Here is an 18,672-nt window from a genome sequence, read left to right as displayed (position 1 = left end):
CAAACATGTTTTTCTGTTAAAAACAAACCATTATAAGAGTTTCAGTTGAACTGGCAGAGAAATTTAAAATATGTATATTAACACATTTGGCTTTAACTTCTTACTTTAAGATGTGAAATATTCATGAATATATGATTTGGAGTACCTATTTTGGAAATTGTCATATTTTACAATTTGGAAAGAGCGAGCTGAAGGTCTGTATCCAAACAAAGCCTGTGACAGTTAACCTACAGAGTTTGGATTCATGTAGAATACTGAGGATTCTTTACAAAGGCTTCTGTGACAAGGTTCTTAGGACTTCAGTCTCAGAGAATGGCTAAAGACTTGCACAAGGATACTGCCTATTGTAAGTCACCAGTCCATAATTTTTAAAGGGTTACTTCAACAAGAAAAGATGGGGTCATAATTACAATTTGGGATAAGTTCATTTGCTTAGTGAACAAAACATCTATTTTGTATATACCATGTGTTAGAAATTATAGAACACACTGGAGATACCAGGAGAACAAAATTGACATAGTCCTTGACCTCAGGGAGCTCATAGACAAGTACTAGAAATTAACGTTGATTGAGAGATGACAAATGTAGGTACTGTATATGAATATTCATGAACTGACTTCTAAGAAACACATAAGCTCGAGTGATTAGAGGAAGGCTCCCTGTGGTCTTCCACTGGGCTACACCAGCCGAGCTGCTGGGTCATAAAAATGAGATTGAATTATATTCGGCCCGTGATGGGAAATCTCTGAGGAGCCTTAATTCAGGGGAAGGAATTATCTAATTTTTATTTCAAAACTTCTCCGTTGATTACCGCGTCAAGTACTAGATGTGAAGACAGGGTGCCCTCATTTCCACCATGAAGGAAGTCAGCCTATTTGTGCTAGTGAGAGGTGGCGGCAGCTTGGAGAAGTGTACGAAAGGCTTGGGTGGAGAAACATGGTAGGTTAAGGCTGCATTTTCTTTTTTTAAGTAGAAAGAAGGTACCTTATGGGTCAGTTGTAGGGAAAAGGGCAAATGTGACATTCAGATTTCTGGTTTGGGCAGCTGAACCGATGGTGACAACATTTGCTACTGCTTTAAGAGATGGTACACACTGGAGCAAAGCACTAAGAGGCGAGAGGGTTTTACCTGTAGGAAGCGGGTCTAAGAGAAAGCACAGGGAACAATGCTTGATTAGAGTAAAAAACTAGGTTTTTTCTTTCTTTTTTTTTTTTTTTTTGGCTCATCAAATAGACAGTGAATGTAGAACAAATATATCCTGAGGAATAGTCCTTTCAGTATGCAAGCTGTCCAAAGAAGCCAGTCCTCCATGGGAAGTAGGAAAAGGGAATCATGAGGCCGTTAATAAAGTGCCAGCGTCATTAGCAGACACAGTCTAAAAGTAGGCAATGATCTCCAGAGTCAGAATTAGAAAAGACTTGATGTTCTCACATTCAGCCACTGCCCTAAGATGCTATTAGCCCTAAGACTTGTACAGGTTAGCCATCCCAACTTCCCAACACAGTTCAATAAAAGAGATAGGTACTGTTCCCAGAGCCAAATCAAGTGGTATTTGCACAACAGTACAAGCACAATGCTTTGGATACAGTGTCACAATGCTGTTCCAGTACAAGTAAATATATTTCTGATGGGAAAAAAATAACAGTGCTATGAAAAAAATAAGTGATCAAGAGTCTTGCTGTCAATAACTAATTCGAGGCAGGCCACCAATCCACTAGCGTCTATTGCCAACGAGCCAGTGATGAACGATCCAAGTCTAATGCCTTCGATACATAGATTAGCTGCTCTCTGCCCATTTTTATGTGCATTTTCTTTGGAGGGGACTTGAATGCAAATGGCAAGAGGAAAGAAGAATGCAAGACTTAGGCATGATTCACCACATATGTTATTTGCCCGGAATTATTAAGATCTCAAAGTGATTAGGAAACCCTCAAGGTGTCAACTGACAGCAAACGCTCTCCATTTAAGGTTTACTAAATTACCAAGGAAGAAAAGCAGCTGTTCATAGAAATACTCAAACCTAACAAGCTTATTAATGGGTCTATTATGACTTCATAAAGGAGCCCCCACTGTAAGAGTCAACTAAATACAGGTTCTAGCTCTGGCATTCCAGGGGAAAATTCCATCGGATCATTCCCAGTCTTCCCCCAGGCAAAGATGACATTTACATCAACCTGCGTCACCAAGACATGGCCGTTATATTTAGTACGTCATCTAGAATTTGTTATTTATTGGCTACATATCTGAAAGTTCTTGCTCCTGGGAACATTTAATTCCTTACATTTTGCAGCTGAAATATCCTCTGAGTGTGCCAGTAATACCGACTTTTTTTTTCCTCTTGGAAAATGACTCAACTATTTAAGAGATTGATTCTTTCCCTTCCCCCCTCCAAATTTGAGCAAGATTCTTGAACAGCGTAACCACTGCTTGGTACTCAGAAGCACCAAGGTCAGCCAGCTGAATGCCTGGCATTGCAAGCTTGTTTCCATGAGGCCATTCAAAAAAGGGCATGATCCGGGCTGGGCAGTGTTCGGACGTGCTGACACCTCGTACTCACTAAGGTCCAAAATTTGAAATCCTTGCATTTCAGCTCCACTGGGGGGAATAAAACTCAAGATGAAGGTAGTGTGTTCTTGGTTTCTTCCTGAGGCTTAAGCTCTCTAGAGAAGTAGCTCTGTCTATGAGGATGGATGTGGGTCTGGTGCACTAGCCCTGGTCTTAGGGGGATCCTTGTGTTCGTCTTTTCACTTGTGCTAAGGGTCACGGTTCCTTAATCATCAAGAAGTCTGAACACAACCCTGGTGCACGCGCCTGATTGAGAAGGGCTGAACGCCAAAAGAGAAGGAATTCTCCGGGCTGTACCTTTGCTGAGGATGCGGACATAGCCATGACGATGGAGTTCTGCATGGACTTGGCAAGTTCATCACAAAGAACCCAGGAGGAAGAAGAGGGGGATGTGGAGGTAAGAAGAAGAGGGTGGGGGTCAGGTGTACTTAGGGAAAATGTGTGGGTGGAGCTTGAAGGTTTCAGGTCTGGGAGGCTGTATGTAGGTCAGGACTGGAGGAACTAACTGTACCAGATGTCTGAAGGATGAGGGTTAGTGAGTGGTCCAGGACGACAGCCCTTGCTCAGTGTCCGCGCTGTTGATTTGCAATCTTGACTGATGAGGTGGTGTTGATGTGAAATGTATAGTGAGGGAGCCTGACCAACTCGTATGTATTTCTAAGCCCAGGATTGACTAATTTCAGGTAGAAAATAACAAGGGTTGGAAGGCCAAGAGAATGTCACGTACTGGGGCCTGTTAGCAGCAGAGTGAGATTAGCCTAAGTGATGCTGGCAGTCAGATGGCTAACACCATTCTGAGGCAGGTGGATAGAGTTCTAGTTACACACTGTATTTATCACTTGCTTTTTCTGATCCTACAGAATTTGAAAATAATACATAAACTATTACATTAAAATTACTGGTCATAACAAGAAGGTTTTGATTCTAGCTTCATTTTGCCTTTAGCAAAACAAAATTAAATGTCACCCACAAGGTATTCCACCAGACAGGATGCAATGACAGGGGCAAGGCTCAGGCCTGCCATTGCCAATACAGCAACAAATGAAGTGAACAGTGCCCCAGGGTCACAGCACTGGGGAAGGCAGAAGGACAACTGCCTAGAACTGCTGTTCCACCATAGAAACAACGCAAATACAAGGCTTCAGAGCTGAGGTCACAGTTTCGAAGTCTGATGAGCAACAGGCCTAGAGAACCATGTGGAATATGGGAAAAGACGGTAGAAAGTAGCTACGGTTCACACATTTTAAATTTATTTCTCTGTGCCCTATAGCCACTCAGAACATATTTATAAAATGAATGAACACAGAAAAGCTATAGCCATCATAGAATAGCACCATAAGTGACATATTATATTCATAAAGGAAGAACCCCTTAGAATCTCTCGGTGCTACTGCTGAGCTAATTTGCTACAAATGAAGATTCAAGAAGGCCACCCAAAGATAAACTTTGTCCATAATTACTAACCACTAGATTAGGCATCTCCTATTTAATTGTTAATATGAACAGGACACTGGGCTAAAGTACATTAGCTTCTCTCATTTAATTCCAAAGAAACATGTGGCTCAGGTATTATTAAGAGTCTTTTATATAGACAAAGATGCTGAGGGCCTGAGTACCATAACTTACCCAAGATCACGAAAGTAGGAAGCAGCAGAGTCAAGCTAATTTAAAAGCAGCATGTATCTCTCCCCTGAGACCAGATAAGGAGCTGGGTAAGGCCAGATAAGTGTTCACTTCTACCTCCCTATGGGAATGCCTGGACATGAGGACCTTCTACAAATGCCTTGCAAGACTCCTTCAGAGTCCTCTGATAACTCAGCCCCCTAAAAAGCAAGTGCCTAAGCTTTGCTAGTAGTTCTGACTCCAACACCTTTTGATAGTATTGTCAACACTCGGGAAACTGAAGGCATTATAAAGAACAGATACAATCACATAAATACAAACCCACATTGCCCCTTAGCTGAAAACACACCCTGTTCTCTCTTGACCATTTCGAGGTATATTAACCCATTGGGACCTGCCTAGGCTGTAAGTTATGGGCTCTCAATTCATGGAGGGTCAATTTCTCACAAACTTGAAATGTGAGCCATCATGAAGATTATCCGGTCCAGCTTTTGATTTCAGACTCAAGGCTTGGGAAGACACATGATGATACATTTAAGGTAATGCAGAAAGAAAGGCACACATATAGTTTTGATAATCAGAAGAGGAAGCCATTAAATATTAGCCACACTGGAGGGCTGTGGCCCAGAACTACAGCTAACCAGGACCTGACTCTTTGCTTTGCCAATGAGGTATGTCATCCACAGTTAGCATGAAGGCTAGATCAAAAGTCTTCTGATTTTGAGGGATGCTCGGGACCAATATGGACCAGAGTCAGAGTGGGTCCGCGAAGCCAGTAAAGAACAGAGTCTATCTAAGAGGAGGTTATGCATGGAAGCTAAAGCAGGAAATGACAGGGGTCACAAGGGGTTCACCTTGCTCAAACGCAACAGAGGGTTTGAAGTCAGGCAGACGTCAGCTGGTACCACAACTGCCATTGTAACACCCTACTACTGGGGATACATAACTCCCCTTGGCTTAGACTTGTCCTCCGCTAAGATAAGACAGGCACAGTATCTCTGAGAAACGCTGTTATGTGACAGCTAAAGAAAACAATGCATTAAAAACTCTTGGTATTTTGGGCAGACAACATAAAAATAATACAGATTTGCTATTATCACCATTATTTTCAACCCAATGGAGTCTTCTTGGATGTCTCCAAATATGCCTTCAAAAAGGTAGCATTTTTAGAGAAAATATTTGTCAACTTATGTACCCTAAGATGACATTTTAAGTGATGCTGGCCATTGAAGACAGGACTTTGGCAAAATTCCAGGAGGGTGAACGTATGAAGGGCTTCTTTTCTAAAGAGCATGAAGAAATCTACAGAGCAGACATGTGTGCTAAAATCACCTTTGCTAGCTCCCTTTGCTCCTCTCTAGATGTTTCCCTGTTCCATAGGTCTCTTTGAACCACAATAAGAAACATGGGCACCGTGTCTGAGACCATGCACCTTTTCTGCTCATCACTTTTCTTTATCCTTTTCACCTCCATCCACACTTCTGCTCACCCTGGCCTTTATGTTGTTATGTCAGATAGCCTCAGTACAGAATTAGCATCAGAAACAACTATCACTAAATATATATCCACTCCCTTCCTGTCCACACTCATGTGGGAGTCGTTTCTTCCCTTTGTCAAAACCAAAACATTGAGCAGGAAAAGAGCGTTTCAGTAGGAAATAAGAGCTGTGATTCCAGGGTGTAAAGCCAGCGTTGACAGGCTTGCTTGATGGCTGGGACTACTCTGGCACATATTAAAATGTTAAGGACCCCAGAAGGCACGAGGTTGTCAGGGAACCATGCAGAAGAAAGCTGATAGGGAAGACACAATCATCCCAGCCGGAAGGGGCACTGGGCCATCCTCTCATTCTTGGCCTTACCCCACCCCATCCGCATTAGCCCATCTGTTAATGCTAAATGCCAAAAAGATCTAAGGAAAGGAACTGTGATTCACATGTCAACTGTTGGGCCACACTTCAAAACATCTGTCAGTATTGAGGCCAAGTAGGTGACCTCTCCCAACAAGAGAGATGCCAGGGCCAGGGAGACAAAGAGCAAGAAGTGCTCATGCCTGCAATCCAGCAGCCCCCCAAGAATCAGGAGGCACACACAGGGTTCCCCAGCTTCCCCTTTCCATGCTCCTTCTTATGGTGTAACTAGTTCGTACTAGAGGAAGAAATGTCTTTTAACACTAAACACAAAAGCACATGAAATCAGATGATCTGAACATCCAAACTGCTATACATTTTGTTCTACAAGGATGTGATTGTCACAGTTTTTCCCCTCAACAAGAGAGACACAACACCCATGAAGATCTGAAAATATGGTGTCAGGTGAATTCTATCATAGCTAAATGGTGTTCTGACAGTATGAGGCATGTTCCACTGCCAGGCCTGATCCTCTTTATGTACCCGTACCCTGTCATTCCCCATGTCCAAGGCCACTACCCAGTTTTGTAGCTCTGCTGTCCTTCTCCAGGTTACCCATTATGGCTGTTTGTAATCCGGCTTAAAGACAGTAAGGATGCTTTCCAGGGAAGGACTGATGACGATAGTATAAGGACCCACTCTGCCCACAATGAAAGTACAGAACCAGCTGGAAGAAAAAGAGGGTAGTGGGTGAGACACAAGCTCCAAAACCCTTAGTCGAATAGTCCAATGGTAGGTGAAGAGGTGTCTGAGAAGCGGACTGGGAGGTGGCTCAGGGGTTCAAACACTGGCGTTGTAAACATGAGAACTGGTATTTAAGACCCCAGCCCTGTGTAAACGTGAGTTGGGCACGGTGGTCACTGTCGTTCAGAAGGATGAGACAGGGATCCCTAGGGCAAGCTGGTTCACTAAGACTAGCTGTATTGGAGAGTTCTGGGTTCGTCTGAGAGACCCCGACTCAATGAATAAGGTGGAGGGCAACAGCAGACGACTGGGGATTCTGTACATGTGCACATCTGTGCAGGAGCGCGTGCAGGCACATGTACTCACACATTTGAATACTCACACCCACGTTCCTGTGTGCCATACACAAAAGGGAGAAAAATAAGAGGGGTCTGAGTCAGTTACTGATGGGCAAGCTAGGGTTGGTAGGAACAGTAACCCAAAATTTCTTGAAACTTGAAGGTGGTAGACTGTGAACAAGGGCTTGGACGGGAAGGATCGAGGCCATCTGGAGATGGTTGTCAGCTAGCAGCTGTCAAGCCTTGGCAGTCCCACTTGATGTGGCCTGTGTTAGTAGTATCCAAGGTCTGGGAAGCTTCAGTCACCACCAGGAAGGCTTCTGTAGGAAAGCAGTTCATCGGGTTGTCTCTTGTCTGTGGTGCGCGCCTGCAGAACTGCATCCCTCTCTAGCCACGCACCGATCAGTCATCTAGAAGACATGGCTGCACTGTGCTTTCATTGTCTCCTCCGGCCTGCCCTGCTTTCTCCTTTGGTGTAAAGGGAACATCTTTCTTTATTTATATGAAGCAGCTCTAAACTAGACCACACAGGTGGCTCCCTATGTCCTTGGACTCTGAGTCCATAGATTCAACCAATCTTGGATCAAAAATATCTGGGGGAAAATAAATTACACCTGCACTTAACATGTAGAAACTTTTCTTTGTTCTTGTTCCCTAAACAGCACAGAAATATCTGCAGGACATTTACATTGATTTAAAGTATTATGGAAGACATTCATAGGTAGTATAGAAATATACTATTTTTTATAAAGGAACTGAAACTTCTCTGTCTACAGAACATAGGGATTCCAGCAAGGGGTTCTGGAACTCCCCAAGCCCCCAAGATACCAAGGGAGAACTGAAAAAATAATATCCTACATTTTAGGAAGAAGCCTGGGTAACCAAGTAGCATTTGGGTGGATACTAAGCCCACCCCAGAAGTGAGACATGCATAAATATTTGAGCCTGTTTGCAGAGATTGGTGTCTGAACAGATGGACAAAAGGTCACTTTAAACATGAATTGCATCAGATGCTCATCCAGCTTCATATTGCTCTACTGAGAGAGCAAACAGCATTTCATTCTTTCCAACATGCTTTATTCAAATCGTTTATTTCTTTCCTCATCTCCTCCTTCTGCCCACATCTTGGTAAAGAAATGTCTCAACAATACCACTGAGAAGGGATGAGAGGAGAAGAAATCAAGACTGACATGTATGCAAAATAAACAACTTGACATTAGGAAGACTTATGCTTTTTTTTTTGGTTTTGTGTCACAAATTGAAATTATTGCAGCACTGCTCTAGGATTTATTGGAGAGGGTATCCAAAGGCTAAGGAAGAAGGTTCTGCTTTGGTAAGTGCCATACTTCCCTCTGTTATACTACTAAAGACATCTAACACTGTTTGCAGATGTCTACTTGCGTTGGTGATCAGCGGAATTGTGAAATCACAGCAAACACGCATCTCAAATGCATAGGTTCCCGACAGAAGCTCTCTTATCTTGCCACGCATCTGTTCCTGCTATAGATATTTCCATTTTAAACAATAGGAACACCTTATTTCCATTTTCCTAGTCCATAAAACTTGCAGTCACTTGACTCCATTATGTCTTTTGTATGCTATATCCAGACTTCAGCTAACTTTAGCTCTAGCTCAGAAATATCTCGGGAACCCCCCATGCTGCTCACGGTTCCTGTGTCCACAGTTATCTAAGCCACTGTCATCCTTATTCAGCCACTGTTGTTGTCACGCCAGTCACCACGTGGCTTCCTAGAAAGGGGTACCCCCGCTTCCTTCCTTGAATTCAGAAGCCGAGGCAACCTTTTAAAATAAACCCATGTTCCTGTTCAGCCCACGCCATCCCTCCCTAGGGGTGTCTTATCTTTCTCTCAGGGATCTAACCCTTGCCTCCCTCTGCTCACACCACAGTTTATCTCCCCGTCCCCCATTCCCTCCGTTATTCCTGTATCCTGTCTCTACCTCCTCTACTTCAGCTCGCCTGGCCTCTCTGAATCACTAAATGCAGCTCACTCCTGCCTCCAGAAGCATCCTGTTTCTGGATGCCACTTGGTTTTCTTTTGTATTTTCCCTTGTCTATGTCAAATGGAGATTATCGGAGACTTCCTCAGTTCTTAAAACAATAGTTCCCTTCTCCTATTCCATGCAGATCCCTACTCTTTCCCCCTTAATCTAGTTTTACCTATAAATTTTATCACTTTCTTTCAAGATCTCTATTCTAGTCTTTATGTTGTTGTTATTTATAGGCTTCCCTATAAATAACACTTAACGCTTCACTTCTTAGAATATACACTTAATAATTTTTGAGACTGTGTGTGTATGCGTGTGTGTGCGCACGCGCTCCTGTATACAATAGTGTGTGTGTTCTGTTGAATCCCTAGTGACTAAAAGCATGTCTGGAGTATGGAAAACACCCAAATAATTATACAGTACACAAATGAGTGCATCGTTGTAGGGCACCTAAGCTACAGCCATTTATCCCAAGAACACTGAAGTAATAAGCCCACATTTTCACAAGGCTCAGTCTAAGGACAAATAAATAGCAACTGTTATCTCTAATCTCTTGTGTCCATTCACCTTCAAACTGACTAATTACCCTTGTGGTTTAGTATTTAATTCACAACTATAAAGCTGAGCACAGTACAGGGGACAACCAAGAAGAAGCGTATCTGAGATTGTAATAGCAAACAAACAGCAAAAGGCAGAAACTAGAAACTGAGCACTATGCTACCCTCAAATGCATATGAAAGTTCAGCTTGAGCTGAAAGTGGTGGCACACGCTGTCTGTAAGACCAGCATTCAGGAAGCCCAGACAGAAGGGTCATCCTAAATTCAAGGCCTGCCTGGGTGACATAATGAGAACCTGCCTCAAACAACAGCAATGATAATCAAGAAGAAAGAAAAGAAGGACGGAAGGGGAAGAAGGGAATAACGGATGATGACTTCTGATTTTCCAGGGAGAAATATATATAATGTAAATATATATTGCAATAGGCAAGAGCTAGGGATACAGTTTCAGTGGTAGAGAGCTCTCCTAGTATGGATGAAATCCCATGCTTGAGTCACAGCATCAAGTAAAAGCGGGTCTGGTGACAGACCTGTTATTCTCTTGCTACATAGAGACGAGCCTGGGATACATGAGACTGTCTCCATGAGAGGATCAAGAGGAGGAGTGAGGAGGTGAAGGAGGGGGAGGAAGAGGAAGAGGAGGAGGAGGGGAGGATGCCCCCAGCACACCTATCTATTTGGCAAGGTCCTAATTCTCCAGCTGTTATGATGAGGCCATGTCCAGAAAGACAGCACATCCTTTGTTTCCAGGACAGACACAGGAATGAATCCTCAGCCTTCCAGAGTACTGTTAATAGTCAGGGAAAAATGAAGTCATTTCAAAGTCAGTGCTCAGAGAATGCTGGGTGACCAATTCCAATTTCCAAGGTCCCTAGATAGCTTTATTGAAGCAAGCGAAGTGGAAAAAAAGATCCAGTTCAAACAATGCAAATGTTCAGCTTCCCTCAACTAGTGATAAGTAAAATGGAGAAAAATAAGTCTTGGCTAAAACACACTTGGGGAACCTTCGGATATCAAAGAATCAGCCTCAAGGAATTTTCAAAAGCAGAAGTAGGGCTAAACCTTTTTCACCTGGCAAGGGGTGCTTTTCTTCTTAATGGAACTTTTGATGGAAGATTTGAGTCGGCTCAAAACTCAGAGCTTTGGACTCCATCATATATTCATCCAAAGCTTTCTGAGAATGTATTTAACCTTCTGGTGTCACAGTTTTCCTACCCACACGATAGACTCAATCAAATGTATTCTTCAGTGATGTGTATAACACACATGATCTGGGCCATGGCTCAGAGCACAGGTCCAAAATTTGGGTGTCTTTGTAATTGTTTCTGCATCCCAGTCCAAACCATCTGATCAACTACAGATGGGTACCTAGTGTGCCAAGTCAAGAAGTGTAAGCCAATGGATCGCCGAACGGAGACTGTTTGGGAGTGGATTAAGTCAAGCAAGTATGATTTTCAAGTGGCTTCATTGCTCATCGTTTTTAGGGAAAATCTGCACATTAGAATCTAACCTTGAATTACTGGCAAGATTATATGTGCTCAAAGGTCAAAATTAAAATAAATGAATGAATGAATTTGAGACATGGTCGCATGTATCCCAGGCTGGTCTTGAACTTCCTAGGTAGCTGAGGATAACCTTAAGCTCCTGATCCTTTTGCATCTAAATACTGAGTGTTGAGCTGTGGCCAGTTCATGCAGCATCAGTACTGGAGCCCAGGGCTCTGTGCACGCTAGGCAAACACTTCACCTACTGAGCTGCTTCCCAGACCTTCTAACTTTAATTTAAAGTGCTTGTTTGGCATGGTCCATTAACAACTTAAGGTTCAATTTAATTGTAGAAAACTGCATTCATTTATCTCATGGGGAGTCAAATATGAATGTCTGCTTTTCTCCAGTCTTCTTCCATCAAATTGTTTAAATTTGGGGTGTGGGGGATGCATTATTTCATTACATGTTAAACCCCATTATGCAATTCCTTAGGATAATGGCAGTACCTGGATTTTATTTTATTTGCTTTTCCCTACCAGCTGACTATGTTAGCTAGCTAGCATCCCAGCTTTAGTGGCACTTTGGCAGGGTCGACACACACAGACCTGGAGCCCCATGTAGCTGGGGACAGTGGTGAGTGTGTCCAGCACAAAAATCACAGATTTAGTGAAAACGTAAGAGAATTTGTGCGTGTGATGATTTTCACAAAGATTTGTTTTTAGATTTTATTTACTTGTGTGTGTGTGTGTTTAAGTGAATGTGTGTCAACTGTTTGCCGATGACCGTGGAGACTACGAGAGGGTGTTAGATACCCCAAAGCTGGAGTTCCAGGAAGTTGTGAGGTGCTTGACTTGGGTGCTGGGAACCAAATTCAGGTTCTCTGGAAAAACCATCTCTCCAGCCACTCTGATATTTTTGTAATGCATTTGTATAATTCTTAAGTGTGAACTGTGAAGTTAGCAATGTCATTAGTAGGCATTTGAGGGTCTGGAGTTTTGGTTGTATTTGTGACCTTTTTTAAAAAGAGAAGAAATACGACTTTCCTTTCTGATCAAAGAAATTCATGGACTACAATGTTCTCTGCCTCTGTGACCTCAGAATCACACCTTCCAATCTGAGTCTATTTGTCTGTATTTGTGGCATGGGTGGAGGACTGGCAGATATATAGCATTTGCCATCTGCTAAAGCAGCAAGGATTTGCAAAGAGAAAAATGTGTTTGTCTGGAGGAATGGAACTCAGAAACTCTCTTTCCCAGAAATTCATGTACAGAAAAAGTCAAAGTCATACATCTTGAATAACTGATTCTCTGAATAGTTTCCTCCAATGAATTAAAACAAAACTGAGACATAATTAATGTCCCGAGGTCACAAAATAGCGAAAACTTGGCCATCTGTGCAAGACAACCTTGCTCTTCCCAGCGAAGAGGAGGAGAATAACTGTACAACCTCAAAGACTTTACTGACTCAAAAGTAGGGATTTGGTATCAAGTACATTTGGAAATGTTGAGGGTCAGTGACCCAGTGCTTATAAAAACATGAAAAGCCAAATTCTGCCGTGAGAAATCAATAAATTTATTGGGCAGGTCATTTTGCCATCCTCCCAGCCCATCATTGACTGATGTCTGAAGACAGTTTTGGTTATCACAGTGTAGAGGGTGTGAAATAGGCACCAGGAAGGTAGAGACCAGGGAAGCTGATAAGCATTCTCCAGTGCCCAGAAGGATGCCCTCCAGGAAGGAGGTATCTGGTCTCAAGTGTCAAGATGGGAAAAGTCTAATCTATACTTGTTTAAAATGTGTAGATTGCTCTATGCACCGCTATTTTAATTCCTAATCAGAATCATGCTCACCCATTTCCCAGACAACATGCTCATTAGAATTAATCTTACTTTTGAAAATATTCCCAAACAGCAACCTACATATTCAAATGTGACATTTAAACCTCGTGAGATGCTAAATGCAGTTGGGCTCTTACAAGGGAGGGGAGTTCTGTCATTGCCAGAACAGCTAATTCAAAAGAATCACCAAGAACTATCAAATGTTCTGGAATGTCGAGGAATATCCCATTTGCATGGTCACTATTTGGTTTAGAAAGGTGTTTACTCAAGCCCGAATTGCCAGGTGAAATTTCTCTCGCCTTAATGGGCCACTTCAGCATACATATACACTCACCCCTACCCCTGTGTGCTCCCTGTGCGCTCAGCCTCTAGAATGAGTGGCACTCTTTCCTGGTTTGCAAGTCCACAGTCTGGCTAGACAATCCACTTTCTGGAGACTTCTACTTTCAGCTTAATCTTGTTGGGAGTTGACAGATAAGGATGGCTTCCTAGGATCTCAGAATGTTGTTTGACAGGAATGTCACCTCTCTGGAGAGGGATTTCCAATAGCTCTTCCATCAGTCAGACTTTCAATGGGAAGGTCTCTCTCCTCTCTCTCTCTCTCTTTAATATATACCAGACCTTTCCATTTTAGCCCTCTTTCGAGGTACTAGGTGAAGTAAAACTTTGCTGGGCTGTCCTGTCTTCGCTGAATGACTAATACCACTCCCCTTTCAAATACTTGATGCTGGGAGAACCTCCACTCCCAGAAGAAACTATCAAAAGTGTTTCCTGACTTTGCTTAAAGGTTCATTGGGGATAAAATCAGTCCCACGTGAGAATCAGTGATTTATCCTAAGGCTCCTGGAAAGTCCTTCAAGTTCCCTGAGCTGGCTTGATTTGAATAGATGTTGAGGGGGTGGGGCACACAGCCTTCCTGATAAATGGAGGTTATAGAGCCATGTGGGTATCACTGCTGCAAAGTTAGGGACTTGGGTCAATAAGTCGGGGAGCCTCTCTCTCTCTAAAGGACATGTCCTGTACAGCACGAAATCCCTTGGAACATGTTTAACAGGATTTCAATTACAGTAGCAAGCTCTAGGGGACAACATTTCTCCCTGACATCAGCTGACGACTGGCCATCTAAGGGATGCTTAGGTCACATCTGATTCAAGGCAACCACGGAGAAGGGAACATGGCTTTATCAGTGTCCTGCATACAGAACTGCACAACAGGTAAGCTGGCTGGTCGAGGGGTTTTGACTATGCTCAAAGAAAACAAACAGCACACATGTTTGGGGGAAAAAAATCTTTTGTTTTCCAAAGAATTTAGACTTTGGGTAGGGGTGAGTTAAAAGGGGGCCTGTGTTATGTATTAGAATTTGAGAGTAGGGATTGCATTGAAAGAAAGCTTGGATTTCCCTGGGGAAGGGAGACATAAAAGGCACAGCTTTCAGATGCCCTGAGGCCTTTTATTTCTGTTGCACAGGACAGAGGGAACAGTACAGGGAGGAAGAGAGAGGGCAAGAAAGCGAAAAGCAAGAAAGGAAAGATTGGATCCTGGGTGGGAGGGGCAAGCCCCTTTCTTTGTCACTGCAGGGCCAAAGTGTGGTGACAAATGCCCCCTAAAATTTCTCCAAGTTTAATGCTTTGAAATAAATCCAAATCTACTCTTTTCCTCCTTGTGAAGGAAAAGGCAATATGAACATATTTATTTAAATAGATGTTTAAGAATTTTGTGGAATTTCAAATGCGCATTCTCTTTCCCCACCTCATCTGGAGTTCCCCCGACCACCAACATCAACAGCTCCCTCAGTCCGTCAGCCCTCTGGCTACCTGTGTCTGCCTTCTCACCTACATACAGGCTATGATCATTTTCCTCAACCATCACACTATCAGGTCATTTTTGGATGACTGAGAGTTTTTGTTTGTTTTTAATGTTTTGGAAGTGGCTTAGGGGCAAAATTACTTTAATTTTTTATTGTTCCAATATTTAGATAGCCCACCTTCTGGATGGCATCTCAATTTAGGATGCCTCCCTAAAATGTGTGCATGGAGGATTTTATGTCTGGCCACTGAGAATAGCAATTAATTGAGGACCTTGTGAGTCAATTTGCAGGGGATGCTTTTGCACATGTTTCAGTTTGGTGGGGGAGAGAGCTTGTCAGTTTGAGGTGTGGCTGTGAATGGACCCATTGAGGTTTCCTTAACACCACAGAGGCTGGGGTTTGCAGAGGCGATGATAACAAAGGAGAAGAGGGCGAGATCAGTGCCTCTCTGGAGTCCCCCGATGTGTCTTTGAAATGGAGTCCTGCCAAGCTAATCTGCTCCATGTCACCTGCTGGGTTCAGTGACTCTGAAAAAGCTGTCTTCCTAAAGCTTTCCCCTCATGGAGACAATGATCTCTTGGAAATTCAGAGTCTACCTGGAGCTTTCAATTTCACCTTCTCGCTAAAGGCCTCAACCAGGGTTGGCCCTTCCAACCCATGGCACACACAGACTGTCTTCTTTAGTGAGCTTCTGGTCACTGCGAACTTGAATGCTCAGCCACAGAAGAGGAGCGTTTGTTTCAACAGCTGCTTTGATGATGAAAAGCTGGAGCTATGCCTCCCAGCACAGCTGGTTCTGACTGTCTGTCTTTACCCTACCCTGCTTTTCTCTAATGCCTAGTTGTGGCCCACTGATGTTTTGTAAAACAAAAGCACAAACTCCAAGAAGGGCAGGAGAAGACTAGTTACCGGGGACGTACTGACACAGGAGTCTTCTCCCTTTACTTTTATAAATTTGATTTTTGTCTAGTTTATAACTAATTGTTAAATATGCACTGTTGCCAGGTTGTCCATCTGGTATTGCAGTCTTTAGGGTGATTAATAGATTTATAAGTTAATACCCTTAAAAGAGAGGCTTCCAGCCCCTTGTTTACATTCTATGTGTTTGGGATTTGTTTTGGCTGGTGTGGGGATAGAATGGTGGGCCCGGTCCCAGCTAGAACATGCTTTGTCACTGAGCTGTACTTATCCCTAACTACTTTTTAACCTTTCCAGAGAATCTTTGTAAAAAGGGATGGCTAAGTTGTCCAGGCTGATCTTTAATTTGCCTGGAAGCCAAGGCCTTCAAAATTTGGGATTCTCCTGCCTCAAGTTCCCTTGTTGCTGAAATTAAAGGCCTGTGTCACCAGTGTGTGTATGTGTATGTATGTATCTAGTGTTGGCAACATATTACCAATGACTTTCATATTGGACACCAGCAACACAGAATAGTTTCCTCACTGTGAGATGCTGTAGGTCTGTGGATCAAGGCATAACTTCTTCCACAGAGGAGCAATGGGATGCAGATCTGGACAGGAACGATGGGCTCTGCACTAAGCCAGTGTGTGCTCTATCTTATTTACTGCTAACTGTATATTTGTTTTACCTGCCAATTTTCTATTTTACAAACTCTGGAAAGGGTTTTAAAACTGTTCACAACAACAATTCCACTGCAAGGGAATGGTAAAAAGTGGGGAAGACAGCACTCTGCTCCAGATGTTTTTATTGGCCTCTGTTAAATAACAAAGGGGATCTGTGCCCTTAGGGCACAGCTTCCCCAGAAGGAGCCCAGACCAATCAGTCACATTAGGGACCTAATGTGGGCAGGACTTAAAAAAACAAAAACAAAACAACAATAACAACTAAGGTTCTGTTTCCACGGTGTTGGGTGTCTATTTAAAAATGATTGAACAACTTCACCTCTAATCGGATTGCTAATTTTTTTTATTGAGCGAATATCATCAGCAACAGGGAAGTCGTGGGTTCTAGTAGCAATTTATTCTTTTATTTTTAGCTGATGGAGCTGCCAGCCAAAGAAGTGTTGGGTCTTTGATTACAGGAGCTTGACTTTCTCCATTTCTTGCTAAAAGTTCCCTTTGTCCTTTGTAAAGCACGGCTCTGACAAGTTCCCTGCTGTACCTGTACCTGTCATGTGTGTAACAGGACCCAACCCACAGTAGGCACCCGGAAATATCTGCTGGCAAATGGATGGCTTTTATTTGGAAGATAACAAGGTGACATCTTTAATCCCTTATATTCTTCCCCAAGACGAACCTTCTGGAAAAGTCTTTGCTGATGTCCAGGATCCCCTCCCAGCCAATTACTCTTGGATGTAACCCCTTCTTCCCCCTCCACATTCCAGTGTTCTCATCCCTCTCCTCATTAGCCAGACAACTCCTGAGTCAGGTAGAGGGCATAGCTTTCCCTGAGAGCACATCCTCCCATCTCTGGGCTTTGTAAATACATAAGAATAGAGATCTGCTAAGCCACCCTGAACAAGCTGTCAAAAGATGTGATAAAACAGCTGTCCACAGAGGTGACACAGTCACACAGCCATCATCAACAGATAAGCAATATTTACAGTCTGTTGAGTTTCTTTCTCAATTAGTAGATGCAGACAAGCATTCTGATGGCTCTAAACACTGGACAGAGGTGTTTTATAGTTTGTCTTAATCTATATTGAACTTAGTGAAAATGTGATTTTCTAAGTCATGGTCTTTTGAATAATAAAAAAATCCAAAACAATACTGTTTAGCTCAGATTGAGGAAGAGGGCCAAGAAGTTCAAGGCCAACCTAGGCTCCAGCAAGATGTTGCCTCAAAATAAAGCCAACAGGTAGTGAGGATCTTTTGTTTTTATAAGTCTAGGTGTGTGTTTAAGACTCGTGTTCACTTAGGAAAAATATCATTTACATTTTTATACTTAGTTGCATTTTATTCATAGTTGAAATCTTACATGATTGCCCTACTCTGGCCAAAAATTTCTCTGTAACATGAGAGTTGTTTTGCCTTTACATGACATTTCTGAAACATCTGGTTATGGGAATTTGCCAATAGCAGCAATAATTTAGGATTTTCTGTTATTGAACTCAAATGCACAGTGTCGGAATCAGTCTAGCATTGTTCAGGGAGGATGGTATTTGAATTTCAGGAATCTCTTAGCAAAGGTCTCATAACTCACTGAACATAACCTGTTTCACGTCTCCCAAAATAGGATTAATGGAGTGGACAGCCGCCACGAGCAGTCTTGTCACTAATGTAGCTATAGTAACATGTAATGTGGTGTAGCTATAGTAACATGTAATGTGGTGTAGCAGTGGTCCCCTCACAGGACAGCAAAAAGGCTGGCGCCCATAGACATGCTCAATAAGGTTAGCTATGGTTATTGTTATCTACTTTGCAATGCTATTTTTTGTCACATCTTTATAAACTTCTTACTCACACAAGTAGCTCTCCCCTCCACTCATTTTGGATTTTTTTTTTTGTGTCAAGTACTACTACCAACAATGGGGTGACGTGGAGGATGGAACGAGGCATTATCATCTGAATACATATTTTGGCAAAGGGGAGGCTGCCTTGGAACTTCCACCTTCATTGCTATAATATTTATTTGTCTTTAATAATAGATTCTTTTTGATGTGTATCAAGGGTGAACAAATAAAAATGACAAACGGAAGCCTTCTGCCGTTGTCTGGCCAGAGACCAGGTGGACCCCTGTGTGGATGCTTTAGTGCTTTGTCTCAGAATCTTCTCTTCTAGCCCATCTTTCTTTGTCTTCTGGGTGGTTTTTTTTTTCCAGTATCTTCAAATTCAGTAAGCAAGGCTTTCTGATTTCATAGTTGAAACTCAATGAATCAAGACAACATTATTAGGAAAGGAAAA

The 18,672-nt window shown here is 42.7% G+C and overlaps 1 protein-coding gene and 1 long non-coding RNA gene across 3 annotated transcripts in view; one reads left to right on the top strand and one right to left on the bottom strand.

Annotated features, from left to right (window-relative positions):
- Window positions 1-18,672, bottom strand: part of Adamts9 (ADAM metallopeptidase with thrombospondin type 1 motif 9) — a 163,403-nt gene that overhangs the window by 53,282 nt on the left and 91,449 nt on the right. The gene's annotated exons all lie outside the window — the stretch shown is intronic.
- Window positions 2,585-18,672, top strand: part of LOC142856242 (uncharacterized) — a 51,256-nt gene continuing 35,168 nt past the window's right edge. Inside the window, exons 1-2 of the long non-coding RNA XR_012911609.1 lie at window positions 2,585-2,622; window positions 2,759-2,962. This is a non-coding gene — a long non-coding RNA (uncharacterized LOC142856242). The remainder of the gene's footprint in view (window positions 2,623-2,758; window positions 2,963-18,672) is intronic.

The sequence above is a fragment of the Microtus pennsylvanicus genome, chromosome 8 (assembly GCF_037038515.1).
Source record: "Microtus pennsylvanicus isolate mMicPen1 chromosome 8, mMicPen1.hap1, whole genome shotgun sequence".
Lineage (NCBI taxonomy): Eukaryota > Metazoa > Chordata > Mammalia > Rodentia > Cricetidae > Microtus > Microtus pennsylvanicus.
Note: the sequence above shows the minus strand (reverse complement) of the source record. Positions and strands in the feature narration are given on the sequence as shown.